Source organism: Silene latifolia, chromosome 1 (assembly GCF_048544455.1).
Source record: "Silene latifolia isolate original U9 population chromosome 1, ASM4854445v1, whole genome shotgun sequence".
Taxonomy (NCBI): domain Eukaryota; kingdom Viridiplantae; phylum Streptophyta; class Magnoliopsida; order Caryophyllales; family Caryophyllaceae; genus Silene; species Silene latifolia.
The window spans coordinates 137,950,537-137,964,979 of NC_133526.1; the positions used below are offsets into that span (position 1 = coordinate 137,950,537).

The 14,443-nt window shown below is 39.7% G+C and overlaps 2 non-coding genes across 2 annotated transcripts; both read left to right on the forward strand.

Annotated features, from left to right (window-relative positions):
• The first annotated feature begins 971 nt into the window (after window positions 1–971).
• LOC141625632 (small nucleolar RNA R71) lies at window positions 972–1,078 on the forward strand. Its single transcript, XR_012535405.1, has one exon. It is a non-coding gene; the product is annotated as a small nucleolar RNA R71 (small nucleolar RNA).
• Window positions 1,079–12,917: 11,839 nt separating this feature from the next.
• On the forward strand, window positions 12,918–13,024 carry LOC141618482 (small nucleolar RNA R71). Its single transcript, XR_012531408.1, has one exon. It is a non-coding gene; the product is annotated as a small nucleolar RNA R71 (small nucleolar RNA).
• The last annotated feature ends 1,419 nt before the right edge of the window (window positions 13,025–14,443 follow it).

Below are 14,443 nucleotides of genomic sequence, written 5' to 3' on the forward strand. Positions count from 1 at the left end.
TAGTAATGCGTAGCTAATTTCCCTTTGCTAAGACTAGGGAATCCATGATTATGAAGGGATAGTAATTGCCATTTTAGGTTTTGTGCTTCTGTAGTCCTTGTTGTTAATCGCTGCATTTATTTGTATCTGTCTAATTGAGTCGACGCGATTGGACATGTAAATCATAGTAAACCTTGACCTAGACCAGAAGGTTGGAAAGGGCGAGACTCGTAGCGAACATTAGGGCACTGTAGTGAGGGCGGAAGCTAAGCTATTTGTGCTTTAGGGCGAATTGAGACCGGAAGGAGATATTCACTGCTCCTCGGACCATACTTGCATTGACCTTAGACCTAAATTACTTGACCGAATGATCATGGTGAACTGTCTGTCTTAGCTTCTTTCTTTATCTGCTTAATCCTTTTTCTCTGCCTTTTTCTCTTTCTCATTCTCGTTAGTTTAGAACAACAACCCAATTAAAACCCCCATGTTGGTTACCGTGATGAACTTAGACAAAGCTGACATTTTCCCATCTCCCTGTGGAGATCGACCCGACTTCCCTAGCTATATTAGTTAGAGCCAGTTAGTTATTTTTGATAGGTATACGACTGCCCTGTCATCCCAAAGTTCCACAATTCTCACATATCCCACTTGGGATTGATGAAGATGCTACCATGGCATTAACATGATGCTTTGGTGATTTAGAGGCTTCTTCAAGTTTAGCCATAGCCTTCTCAAACTTCAAGTTGATGGTATCAATATGAGCACTAAGTTGAGCACCCAATTGAGTAATAGAGTCCACTTCATGCTTTCCTCCTCTAGTAGCGTTGCGAGGTCTACTATATTGTGAATTATGGACCGCCATTTCCTCAATTTTGTTCCAAGTTTGATTGTCGTCAACTTCGGTGAACATACCGTTTGATCCCATGTTGAGAATGTTTCTTGCGTCTTCATAAAGACCATTCTAAAATCGTTGTACCAAGAGCCACTCGCTAAGTCCATGATGAGGACATGAGCGACAAATTCCTTTGAATCGCTCCCAAGCTTCATACAAAGATTCTTCATCCCTTTGCTTAAAACTCGTAATTTGAGCTCTTAGCATGTTAGTCTTTTCCAGAGGGTAGAATTTTTTGTAGAAAGCTAGAGCCAACTTCTTCTAAGAGTCAATTACAAGAGTAGTTTATCAAGGCTTTTCAACCATTGTTTTGTGGTGCCAATTAGAGAAAAAGGGAATAAGACCCATCGAATTTGGTCTTGAGTTACGCCGGTTTGTGAAATCGCATCACAATAGTCACAAAAAGTTTCCATATGGGAATGAGGGTCTTCACTAGGCATCCCCCAAATTTGCTTCTTTCGACTAATTGGATAAATGCGGATTTTGCATTGAAATTTCCGGTTAAGTGTTGTGGTGTGGGAGTACCATTGGGTAGGTTCTCCTCGGTTGGTACGGAATGTGATGAAAACTTAGGCATTGTGGGTTGATTTTGTGATTGATTTGGTGCTTGATTTTGTATTGGGTACTCCTCACCTTCTCTTGCAAAAGGGTTGATGAACTCAATAGTATTTGGTTGAATAAAGGCACTAGGGTGTCATGGGGTCATAGGGGATTCATGGGAATTGATCATACAAACATATTCTCATATTATAAGCAAGCAATTATTGTTGTGATAGGATCGAGTTGATTTATATCTTTCAATCCTAGGAAAGTTTGGGTCCTGGAGCCTAATCGATTAGATTGTACAACACCTACAAGTCGACTTAATCCTCCCTACTCAACTATATGCATGGTCTAATGAGACTCGAGTTGGTTTATGTCTTACAAGTCTCATTGAAAAGGTAAGTGATGGGTAGCTTGGACGAGCGTCCTGGGAGGCTTCTGGACGGGCGTCCGAGTGGTTGGACACTTTGATTCTGGCAGTCTTGGACGGGGGTCCTGGCTGGTTGGACAAGCGGATCTTGTCCCAGCCATCCTTTTTCTTCTTTTCTTCTTTCTTCTTCCAATAATCCTCCGGGATTTTGTCGGAGATGCAAGGATTTCTTCATCATTGCCCATCTACTATAATATGTACAAAGGCCTTCTAGTCTTGTCTTCTCTTTGATGCTTGGTCATTAGATTCGATCAATTTAGCTCTATTTTGCCATAAAAATGCAAGGTTTGCAGTCCTCTCCTACCAAGGAAACAAAACCTCAAAGAATATGCAAAACAAAGGACTAAAGATAGTAAATGACCCAAATATGCACTAAAAAGCATAGGAACGAGGCTAATTCGGGGACTAAATATGCTCAAATATTTATCACATCATTTATTTCAAGCTTAGGCCCAAAACTTACCCATCTACACCAAAAACCACATGAGGCCCAAGAAAAGAGCGGGTCTTCACCGTTTTCAAACCCAACGACCTAAAAAGACAAGAGACGGATATTTTCTCATAAAATAAAATATGAAATATGGGAAAATAAAATTAAAGAAATATATTATAGAAATTAGGGGTGTTACAAATAGTCAAAGAAAAAGTTCTCAAATTATAGTCATCATGTGACACCCCGCGATAAAGCGGAAAATATAACTAATAAATTATAGCGGAAATTTTGAAATTTTAAAAACTTTTTGTTATAAGTTAAGGATTAACACGCGGGTGCCAAAAACGAAATGAAACGAAAACAATAATAGACAAATTTAGGTTATTACAACCCAAGTCTAGAAGGCGGGGAAAAGATATCCCACGAATAAACATATAAGGGTTTTCTAATCTAGCAACTAAGGTCCAAGGGTTTAGTTCTCGCTAGCCCACACGTCTTCCCCACGTAAGCATCTTCACAACCTGTCATTCATGTAAACATGAACGCCACAGTCAGTGGGGAGTAACTCAAGGTCCTCCCAGCCACAATATGTCGAAATGCAAGTAAACAACCACTTAATTAAACATATTAATCATGCAACATGTATGAAAAAATAGAGAACAAGGAGATATAATGAAAATCATGATGAGATAGACATGGTACATTCTTGATGGAATAGGCATGATACATTGGAATAAGTATGCAATCAACGGCATAGAACAATAAAGTCAACCAACTCATATTGACACGACTCAACCAGTGTAAGACCGACACAAAGTGTAGACAGAGTATCCGGCTCAGAGGCTACCTTTAAAGCATATCCGAGATACCACACACAAGAGTACATCCTAGACTTCAACCTCCTGGTAGGACGACGATCATAATACGGTCCTCGTCTAAACCTGGATCCAGACTCTCGGGATGGACGTCACCCGATTCGACATGCGGTGACCTATCCGCATCCAAGACTCGAAACATGGCACACAGTCCGTAACCAAAGGTCGAGTAACCCCAAATCGGAAACATGGCACACAGTCCGTAACCAAAGGTCCGAAGAGGCGGAAGGATAACCCAATCCGGAAATATGGCACACATATCCATAACCAAAGGTCCGAAAGGGTAAAGAAGGAAAGTCAAGTCGTCACACAATGTAAAACGTCACACTTGAGTCACAATAAGAGTAAGAATGATCATGCAAACATCATATGACACGGGATCATTAATGTCACATTCATACTTATGGCTTGCATCTCGCCATAAGTACGGATGAGAACATCAACACCGACGATCATATCGCAACTAGAGGGCTTATAGCTCACCTCTAGTATCCGATAGGACCGAGACTCTCACAACAGAACAATACAAGGCATTATCAAGAATATGACTCTTCACAAATAACTATTTAATAATAATAACTCAGACTTGTCTTATATTAATAGATATTCCATTTTCTAATTTAACATGCCGGTTATATAAAATATAACAAGTGATAATGAATAATCTACGGTATATGAAATATACGGGATAAAATGTGACCAAGTCCAAGTGACCCATTTATGAGCCCAATAAATAAGTCATGTGAAATCTAATGAATGGACTAGGAAAAGCCCAATTAAATAAAGAAGACAAGCCCAACAAGCAAGCTAGACAAGTCCAATTAAATTAACAAGATAAATCCACTTAAATTAACAAGACAAATCCACGTGATTGAATATGACAAGCCCAACCAAATAAACATGTAAAGTCCAATAAATAGGATGTGTGAAAGAGCGATAATTAACGGATTACTTGTATAGAACACGAGACGGGAATTAAACCATTCGAATGAACCAAACATAGGTACCCATAAACTAAATATGGCCCAATAGTCGAACTTATAAATCGGTCCATTTATAACACACAGCAATATGGCCCAATATGCCAGCCTAACCATCATAAAGGAAAAATAGAAAAGGAATAAAGGAAGGGGAAAAGAGGGCAGGGAGCCGAGTATGAGAGCTCTATCCCGTGACTACCCCATCATAGCCACAAAACCCATTCCAAAACCCATTCCAAATGGTCGGGAATCACAAAGATGTTTTCGGTAACTTGTCGTTAGGAGCACCTAGACCAAAACACAATTTATAACCTCACAAACAACTCTACAATTAGTAAAGAGGCAAGTAAAGGTCGGATCCCAAGGGACGGGAATTGAGATGAGATTTCTATTGCAACTAGTGGTGTCTTAGGGGTGTCACAATTGGGTTTGATGTAGAAGGTCACTAAACTAAATAGTAATGAAAGTAAACAAGCAAGATGAATTAAAAGGGTTGTAAACAATTGATAAAAAGCACTAGGGTGTCATGGGGTCATAGGGGAATCATGGGAATTGATAATACAAACATGTTCTCAAATTATAAGCAAGCAATTATTGTTGTGATGGATTGAGTTGGGTTATATCTTACAATCCTAGGAAAGTTTGGGTCCCGGAGCCGAATCGATTAGATTGTACAACACCTACAAGTCGACTTAATCTTCCCTACTCAACAACATACATGGTCTAATGAGACTCGAGTTGGTTTATGTCTTACAAGTCTCATTGAAAAGATAGGTGATGGGTAAAAAATGCAAGGATTCATAGGCTCGCATTTCATCAAACATAACATGTGCATGAGTTGAGATCAAAACAAGCAAGCAAATAAACCATGAAAGCATATTAATTTAAGCATCAATCATTCCCCATGTTGATTTCCCCTAAGTACCCATTAACCCTAGCTAGGTGACTACTCACTCATTATCATGTTGAACATGCTAGCAAGGTTGTCAATCATACCAACAAAGTGAAACACGATGAATAAATAAAAGCAATTAACAATAATTAAAAAGGGATTAAGATAATTATACCTACTAATGAATCCAATAATAAAGCAAGAATAAAAGTACTTGATGCTTGATTGAGAGGTTGTCAATCTCCCAATAATAACCCAAATAATCTTCAATTACCCAAAATAAAGGATGAACAAAAGAGAGATTAAGGAAATAAAACTTGTATTAAAACTTGATTAATTGTTGATTACAAAACTAAAGAGAGATTTGATTGATATTAACTACACTAAAGATTTCTAAGAAGAACATGCTCTTCTAATTAGACTAATGGGGTATTTATAGTGGAAATTAGGTGGATGCATTAGGGTTAACTAAGGGCTTAAATGACGATTAAGTCCCTATTTAAGGAAACGCCGGTATTTTTAGAAGGATGGGCAGCTTTCTTGAAGCTTGAAGAAACGAAGTTGTGTTGTCTTGGAATCCGTGCGTCTTAGGCATGGGACGTGCGGATTCAGGGGTCTCTGCCCGGGCGTCTTTGGGAGAAGACGGGCGTCTTCTGGTAGCTGCTGCCCGGGCGGCTTTGGGAGAAGATGCACGGATTGTGAAGGTGGAGGACGGGCGTCTTCAGCACAATCCGCACGGATTTCTGCTCAGTCTTGCTTCTTCTTCTTTTCTTCCCTTTTCTTCATAAAATCCTTGGGGATTTCCTTGGGGATGCAAGGATCTTTCCTCATCATTGCCCATCTACTATAGTATGTACAAAGGCCTTCTAATCTTGTCTCTCCTTGATGCTTGGTCATTGAATTCAATCAATTTAGTCTCATTTTGCCATGAAAATGCAAGGTTTGCCCTCCTTTCCTACCAAGGACACAAAACCTCAAAGAATATGCAAAACAAAGAACTAAAGACAATAAATGACCCAAATATACACTAAAAAGCATGGGAACAAGGCTAATTTGGGGACTAAATATGCTCTAATTATGGTCACATCAAATATCCCCAAACCGAACCTTTGCTCGTCCCGAGTAAAGAGGTGACAAAGACTAGTACCATTATTTAAACTAACCTAATAACATAGCCGATATAAGACAATTAGCGGGTCTCACTCCGCCCCTTAAACTCACAATAAGACAACCATGAGGTAGGATGCCTTTTTGCAAGGCAAGGTGGGTCTTGCCAAAATGGCGACACATCCAAACATTAAGCACACAAAATCAAATAATGGATGCATCTACAAAAGGAATAGCCACTTCCTCATCAAGTGGCGGAGTCAACTAAAAGGGAAACAAATTTAAGAGCATATATTCCGTCACAAATACTAGTTCAACAAATAACTAAGGCTAAGAGGATGGCACTAAATCACCTCCAAATGGTGTTAAACTAGACTACTTTCGTCCTCAATTTCCAAATACTTTCGTCAAGAGCGATCGGATGGCGTGGAATGATGATCCCTATGATGCTAGTAGCATATGACATGACAAGTCTCGAGTTCTCTACAAACGTAAAGGTCATGGATCGTCCCAAGCTCGACAAAGTGGCTTGACAAAAAGGCTTTTTGGGGATGAAATGCTCAAATCGTTGTAAACAAGAGTGGATATGACTAGTATTCAAAAATTGACCTTATTCAACTTTCACATTTCAATAATTAGAGATGGGGTTTGTCCCTTCCGTGCTAATGTCCTTTGCTTTCGCCAATCGCTTATTAGGCAACCGGTTAACCTCTAGATAATAGCTTTTCGGGGTGAAAGTCACTCTGTCTCTGGGCGGTTGAATTCACAACCGTGTGGGGGCCCAATTCAATGGATCCCTCTCCAAAGCACATCGAAGTGGTACGCCTCCATCAAAACGACTAAAATTCTCAACATTTCAACATTTCAAAACATTTGAGGTTTCCTTGGCAATAAAATGTTTCCACATAAGAAAATCTTTGAAATGAGCACTTCAAACTTATTGATAGAAAGTATTTTTGGGTTGCCATACCACAAGGTCAATCAAGGTCACCTAGACAAGTTAACCAAGTCCACATCGCATCACGGGGTTGGATAGGTGACTCACATGCAAACCCTTGACTAGGCTTTGGGTCATGGGTCGAAAGACACTAGTATGACACAATCTAGGTTGTTTTACATCCATTCTAGTAGGCGAAGTCTTAAGTTGAAAAAGTATTTGTAATGGCTTAATTGCTCTTGTCAAAGTTCCCAATTAGGCACTTTTCAAAATATTTCATCTAAATGCAACTATATACCATGATGCAACTATTATATACATCATAATGCAAGTGATTCTACCAACTAATATGACATATAAACTAAATGCAAGTCCTAAGTTCACATTGTTATACCGCATCAATCAAAATAAAGCCACATAGTCATTAACATAAAGAGGAAAAAGGAGATTGGAAAGATCATACCATGCGGTCTTCAATATCCTCATGTCTCAGATGTGGCGTAGTCGATCAATGTGAACAAGGATAGAACAAACACAATATATACAATAATATATATACAAGACTACACTACAAAGGAAATGAACTTGTTTTTGGTTTTTGAAATTTTCAAATTTTTATGGTTTTTCGAAATTTTTCAATTTTTTTGGATTTTTTGAATAAAAGTTAAGTTAGAATTCCCCATCCCCACACTAATATGGGCATTGTCCTCAATGGGCAAAATGATGGGAAATTATGCAAACATGATGCATGATTTCTACACTAAATGCAAGCTACACTAATCTACACTACATGATGCATGGTTTTTTTTGTTTATGACGGAGAGGATAATTTAGATTACCTCCCGTTGTGTATGCATTTACTTCCCCAAACCGAGTTAGACATTATTTCTAATGTCCTAAGGTTGGGTGTAGTTCATGCACACACGATGCAATGCATGAAACTAATTTGTCAATTTGGATTTTAAAAGGTGGGAACAATAAAATGAGAACACCTCAATGGGGCCGAGGTGTTAGTCCTCTATGGTGCTAGGACTACTCCAACTATGATCAAGAAAAATAATTAAACAAAGAAAGAAGTAGAACAAACCTCGAGAGGGTAGGAGCCTCCAAAGCTTGCTAATCTTCCATCATATCATCACTATCATCATCTTCCTCACTAGAAGTAGACTCATCACCACTTCCCTCCTCACTTTCTTGTTCACCTTGTTCATCATCCTCTTCTCCTTCTTCACTAGCTTCTTCATCAATGTTATCATCAACATCTTCATCACCAACAACCTCATTGTCACCCGGAAGCTCACCCCTAGATGCACTCGGAAAGAAGACTTCCCTATCCGCCCAACTAGGCAAAGGACATGAAGGATCAAGTAGTCCTTGCCTAGTTAAGTGAAGGAGGGGTGGATATTGGGCTAAGTAAGCATCTTCCCGGTCCTTGAAGGCTTTCTTGTGCATCTCTTGCATAAGAAGAGTCACATAATCCTTGTTTGCTTCAAATCGTTCGGGTTTGAACTATTGGTACTTGAAAGGATAGGGTGGTGTGACAATGGAAGAGGAGGGCATTTCAATTTCACCCTTTTTTTGTCGGATCAAAAATTCGGCCTCTTTTGAAAAAGGAAGGAGATAGTTGGTCCGGTAGACACTTAAACAACAAATCTTCGAAGGCAAAGTAAAAGATATAGCCTCACTTGTGAGCCATCCATACTTGGTGTCAAAAGGGTTATGAGAGACCCACTTGTATTTGTTTATCATAGTATCAATATCAATGAGATGACCACCCTTTTTCGCCACATACTTGCTATCCTTGTTGAAGTTCGGATCAAAGTATTTGGCTAAAATAGTGACTAGACCTCCATTCACAATAACGGTAGTGCCTTGCTTCACACAATCAATGTTTAGCCATCAATCCACCAAAAGCCTTAAAGAGTTGAAAGGCTTGGTGAATTCCCTTCCAATGTTCAAGGCCGACTCAAGAAGAACAAAATCGAGTTTGGTGAAATGGTTGGTGTCTTTTCTTGCAATGATGGTGTTTCCTATGACCTTGTTCCACACTCTAATGCCCGGATGGTGGACTAATAGAGCGCGACTAGCATGAAAGTTCTCAAATTTCCTTCCGGAAATCGCCTCCCAAAGAGGAGCGGGGTCATTTTTGCCAACATTCTTGAAATAACTCGGTGAATCACTAAGACCCAAAGCTTTACCCATTTCCTCAAAGGAGATGCGCCTACTCATATTAGCTAGGCGAAACTCGATGCTTTCCATAGTCTCAACCTTGTTAACTTTTAAAGAACTCAAAAATTCTAAGGTAAAGGAGGGGTATGTCAATTCTTTTGATTCAAACAATTTTTCCAACCCCATGGCTTTAAAGAAGGCTCTAGTTTTCTCAAGGACACCCAAATTATCTAAGGCATCTTCACAAATAAACTTGGTGGATATAAATGATTTTCTAGCATACTTGGCAAAAGTGTCCCTATGGGATTTGGAAATGAAAATTACCTCCGGATAGTTCGAAAGTTGATCAATTTCCGGAGTAGTAGATGTTGTTGCTTCCATGGGAGGTTGTTGTTGTTGCACTTCCAAGTTTGGGCTAGCTACCACCATAGCCAATGCTTTCTTTGCTTGAAGACTCTTTTGTCTTGATGAGAGTGCCTTTGCCTTTGGTGCCTTTGCCTTTGTTGCTCCCTTTGTCCTTGCCATTGATGATTAAACCAAGAGAAGAGTGAAAATCTTCAATTTTTAAGTGTACCCAAATCGATTTAAAGATGAAAGGCTTTGCCTTTATGAATTCAAAAATCGACTCAAAGGTTGAAGATTTTGTGCTTGGTTTTGATTTTTGTTGAAAGAGGAGTGATTGATTTGTTGTTAAAAGGATGTTTTGATTTGATTTTGGTGAATGTTGGTGAGGAATCTTGTTTTTGTGATGGAGAGGATGAGGGTTTTGGAGTTATGGGGTTTATGAGTAGTGTTTTGAATGAGGAAATGAAGAAATGAATGTGGGAGGGGGTTTATAATAAACCCGAAATATTTGAAATGCAGGGGGAAGACGGGTGGCTTTCCTTCGGGACGGCCGGATTCTGCCTGTTCTGGGTTGGGAAATTCTCGCCTAAAGACGGGCGTCTTTCAGCAAAGACGCTCGGATTTGTAAATGCGGGACGGGCGTCTTTCAGTGAAGACGGGCGGATTCCTTTCCAGAGATTTTTCTTGTTTTTCTCAGCCAAAAAGACGGGCGTCTTTCCCTTCAGGACGAGCGTCTTTCTGAAGACGGGCGGCTTCTACTGCAGGATGCCCGGATTTGCTAACAGTCCAAAAATTTCAAAAATTCAGCTCAGAAAGATGGGCGTCTTCTGCCCAATATGCCCGGATTGCCTGAAGACGGGCGGATTCTCTTGAAACCACTCGGATTCTACCCCTTTTACCCGGATTCAGTTCCATCCGTTTACTTGCATATCCCTTGTCATTTTTCCATTCTTCAAAATCTCGTGTTCTTCATTGTGGGGGCACTACTAAGGCATGAATAGCCTAGGCAATTTCTATCCCCACACTAAGCTAAAGCACTACACATCAATTGAAATCATTAGTCCCTCCCTCACTTCTCTCAAACATGATAATTATCTTGATCAAAGTATAAAAATCCAAAAATAACAAAAATGCAATACAAGAATTGAAATGCGAGTTAGGGAGTTAGAAATATTTACAAATGGTGGTTTAGGGAGGACTGCACCAAACTCTCATCCTTAGAGAGATTGTCATGGGAGCATGTCCAAGGTGTTGTTGATGTTGCTCAACACCTTGAAGAAATAATCAAAAGCTTGTTCATTATCATGATAAAGATCTTCAATAGATCTTTGCCCTTGTTGTCGGTCTTGATCGATAGCATTGCCAATGTAGGGATTAAAAATCCCTTCAAACTCGTCTTCCCAAAGACCACAAACTTTATCCACTTGATCACTAAAGATCTCTTGAGTTGATAGAGACAACTCTCCCAATTTCTTGTCTTGGCCAATGAGGCCATCTTCTTCTTCTTTGCTTGACTTTGATGAGCTTTGCAAGCTCTCTTTGTTACAACTCACTTGCTCTTTGAATAGAGCATCTTCAATTTTCTTCTTCCATTGGAGTTCCGACTTCTTCCTATCATCCTTCCGGCTATAATGATCAATCATAAAACATGGTTCATGCAAATGTGGAGCTCTCATAGTCTTATCGAGATTAAAAGTTATACTCTCATCTCCCACTTCTAGAGTGAGCTCTCCATGTTTCACATCAATCACCGCACCCGCGGTGTGTAAGAAAGGTCTTCCTAGGATGATTGGAATGTTGGAGTCGTCTTCCATGTCAACAATGACAAAGTCCACCGGGATGAAAAATTTTCCAACTCTTACGGGAACATCTTCCCATATCCCTAATGGTGTCTTCGTCGATCTATCGGCCATTTGGAGTGTGATATTGGTGCATTTAAGCTCTCACATCCCCAACCTTTTACTCACCGAGTACGGCATAACACTCACACTAGCCCCTAGATCACATAAGGCTTTGTTGATCGTGGTGTCGCCAATGGTACACGGTATTGATAAGCTTCCCAGATCCTTGAGTTTTCGAGGTGAACTCCCTTGAAGTATTGCACTACTCACCTTAGTGAAGGCGATGGTCTCAAGCTTCCGGATCGACTTCTTCTTTGTGAGGATGTCTTTCATGTATTTTGCATAGGCCGGCACGTGATTGATTAATTCCGTGAAAGGAATCGAGACTTCCAAATTCTTCACAATTTCCATAAATTTTCCAAGTTGGTCATCAAATTTGGGCTTGGCTTACGACTTGGAAAAGGAAGTCTAATCACAATAGGCTCCTTCTCCTTAACCTTGTCTTCATTTTTCTTTGAAATCTCTTCTTTTGATGGTTCTCCATCCTTGGAGTTTTGCACAATTTCTTCTTTATCACTAGCTTCCACAACTTCATCCTCAACTTTCTTCTTCGGTGCTTCATACCTTGTACCACTTCTCAAGTGAATGGCATTAACCGTTTCATGTCTTGGGGGATTACTTTGAGGTGGTAATTGCCCCTTTTATCTTTGTGAGCTTGAAGATGCTAGTTGAGTCAATTGGGTTTCTAACATTTTGGTGTGAGCTAGGATGTTGTTGATGGTTATTTCCTTTGCTTGACTATCTTTTTGCATTTGAGTGAAAAATTCTTGTTGATTCTTTTGCATTTGGAGGACCGCTTTTTGAACATCAAAACCTTGGTCATTTTGTTGATTGTATGGAGTTTGATTTTGGTAACCTTGGTTTTGGTTGTAAAAGGGTCTTTGATTTTGGTTTCTCATGGGTGGTGGGGTGTATGTTGTTTGAGGGTTTTGAACATTTTGGCTTTTGTATGAGAGATTTGGATGGAATTTGGTGTTTTCATTGTAATAATTGGAATAAGGGGTACCACTCTTGTATGCTTGGAAAGCATTCACTTGTTCACATTCACTTTGGTCATGTCCCAAAGTTCCACAATTCTCACATAACCCACTTGGGATTGATGAAGATGCCGTCATGGCATTAACATGATGCTTTGGTGATTTTGAGGCTTCTTCAAGTCTAGCCATAGCTTTTTCAAACTTCAAATTGATTGTATCAATGTGAGCACTAAGTTGAGCACCCAATTGAGTAATGGAGTCCACTTCATGCTTTCCTCCTCTAGTAGCCTTGCGAGGTCTACTATATTGTGAGTTATGGACCGCCATTTCCTCAATCTTGTTCCAAGTTTGATTGTCATCAACTTCGGTGAACATTCCATTTGATCCCATGTTGAGAATGTTCCTTGAATCTTCATATAGACCGTTCCAAAATTGTTGTACCAAGAACCACTCGCTAAGTCCACGGTGAGGACATGAGCGACAAATTCCCTTGAACCGCTCCCAAGCTTCATACAAAGATTCTTCATCCCTTTGCTTAAAACCCGTAATTTGAGCTCTTAGCATGTTAGTCTTTTCCGGTGGATAGAACTTTTTGTAGAAAGCTAGAGCCAACTTCTTCCAAGAATCAATTCCGAGAGTAGCTTTATCAAGGCCTTTCAACCATTGTTTCGCGGTTCCAATTAGAGAAAAAGGAAATAAGACCCATCTAATTTGGTCTTGAGTTACACCGGTTTGAGAAATCGCATCACAATAGTCACAAAAGGTTTCCATATGAGAATGAGGGTCTTCACTAGGCATCCCACCAAATTGGCTTCTTTCGACTAATTGGATAAATGCGGATTTGGCAATAAAATTTCCGGTTAGATGTTGTGGTGTGGGAGTACCATTGGGTAGGTTCTCCTCGGTGGGTACGGAATGTGATGAAAACTTAGGCATAGTGGGTTGATTTTGTGTTGTATTTTGTGTTGGGTTCTCCTCACCTTCTCTTGCAAAAGGGTTGATGAACTCAAAAGTTGGTTGAATATCTACAACCTCACCAATACCTCTCAAATTTTTCCTAGCAAGTCTTCTATTGGTTGTCAAAGTTCTTTCAATTTCACGATCAAAAGGTAACAAATCACCTTGTGACCTTCTAGACATGCAAAATATCAAACAACTCGAATACAATTAGAACAAACCTTGAGGAGTTTTACTTCCCCAAGGCAAAGAAAGACACAACTAATAACAATATAAGAAAATCTAAATCAAGTTAACACCGTCCCCGGCAACGGCGCCATTTTTGGTCGGGAATCACAAAGTTATTTTCGGTAACTTGTCGTTAGGAGCACCTAGACCAAAACACAATTTATAACTTCACAAACAACTCTAAAATTAGTAAAGAGGCAAGTAAAGGTCGGATCCCAAGGGACGGGAATTGAGATGAGATTTCTATTGCAACTAGTGGTGTCTTAGGGGTGTCACAATTGGGTTTGATGTAGAAGGTCACTAAACTAAATAGTAATGAAAGTAAACAAGCAAGATGAACTAAAAGGGTTGTAAACAATTGATACAAAGCACTAGGGTGTCATGGGGTCATAGGGGAATCATGGGAATTGATCATACAAACATGTTCTCAAATTATAAGCAAGCAATTATTGTTGTGATGGATTGAGTTGGGTTATATCTTACAATCCTAGGAAAGTTTGGGTCCCGGAGCCGAATCGATTAGATTGTACAACACCTACAAGTCGACTTAATCTTCCCTACTCAACAACATGCATGGTCTAATGAGACTCGAGTTGGTTTATGTCTTACAAGTCTCATTGAAAAGATAGGTGATGGGTAAAAAATGCAAGGATTCATAGGCTCGCATTTCCTCAAACATAACATGTGCATGAGTTGAGATCAAAACAAGCAAGCAAATAAACCATGAAAGCATATAAATTTAAGTATGAATCATTCCCCATGTTGGTTTCCCCTAATTACCCATTAACCCTAGCTAGG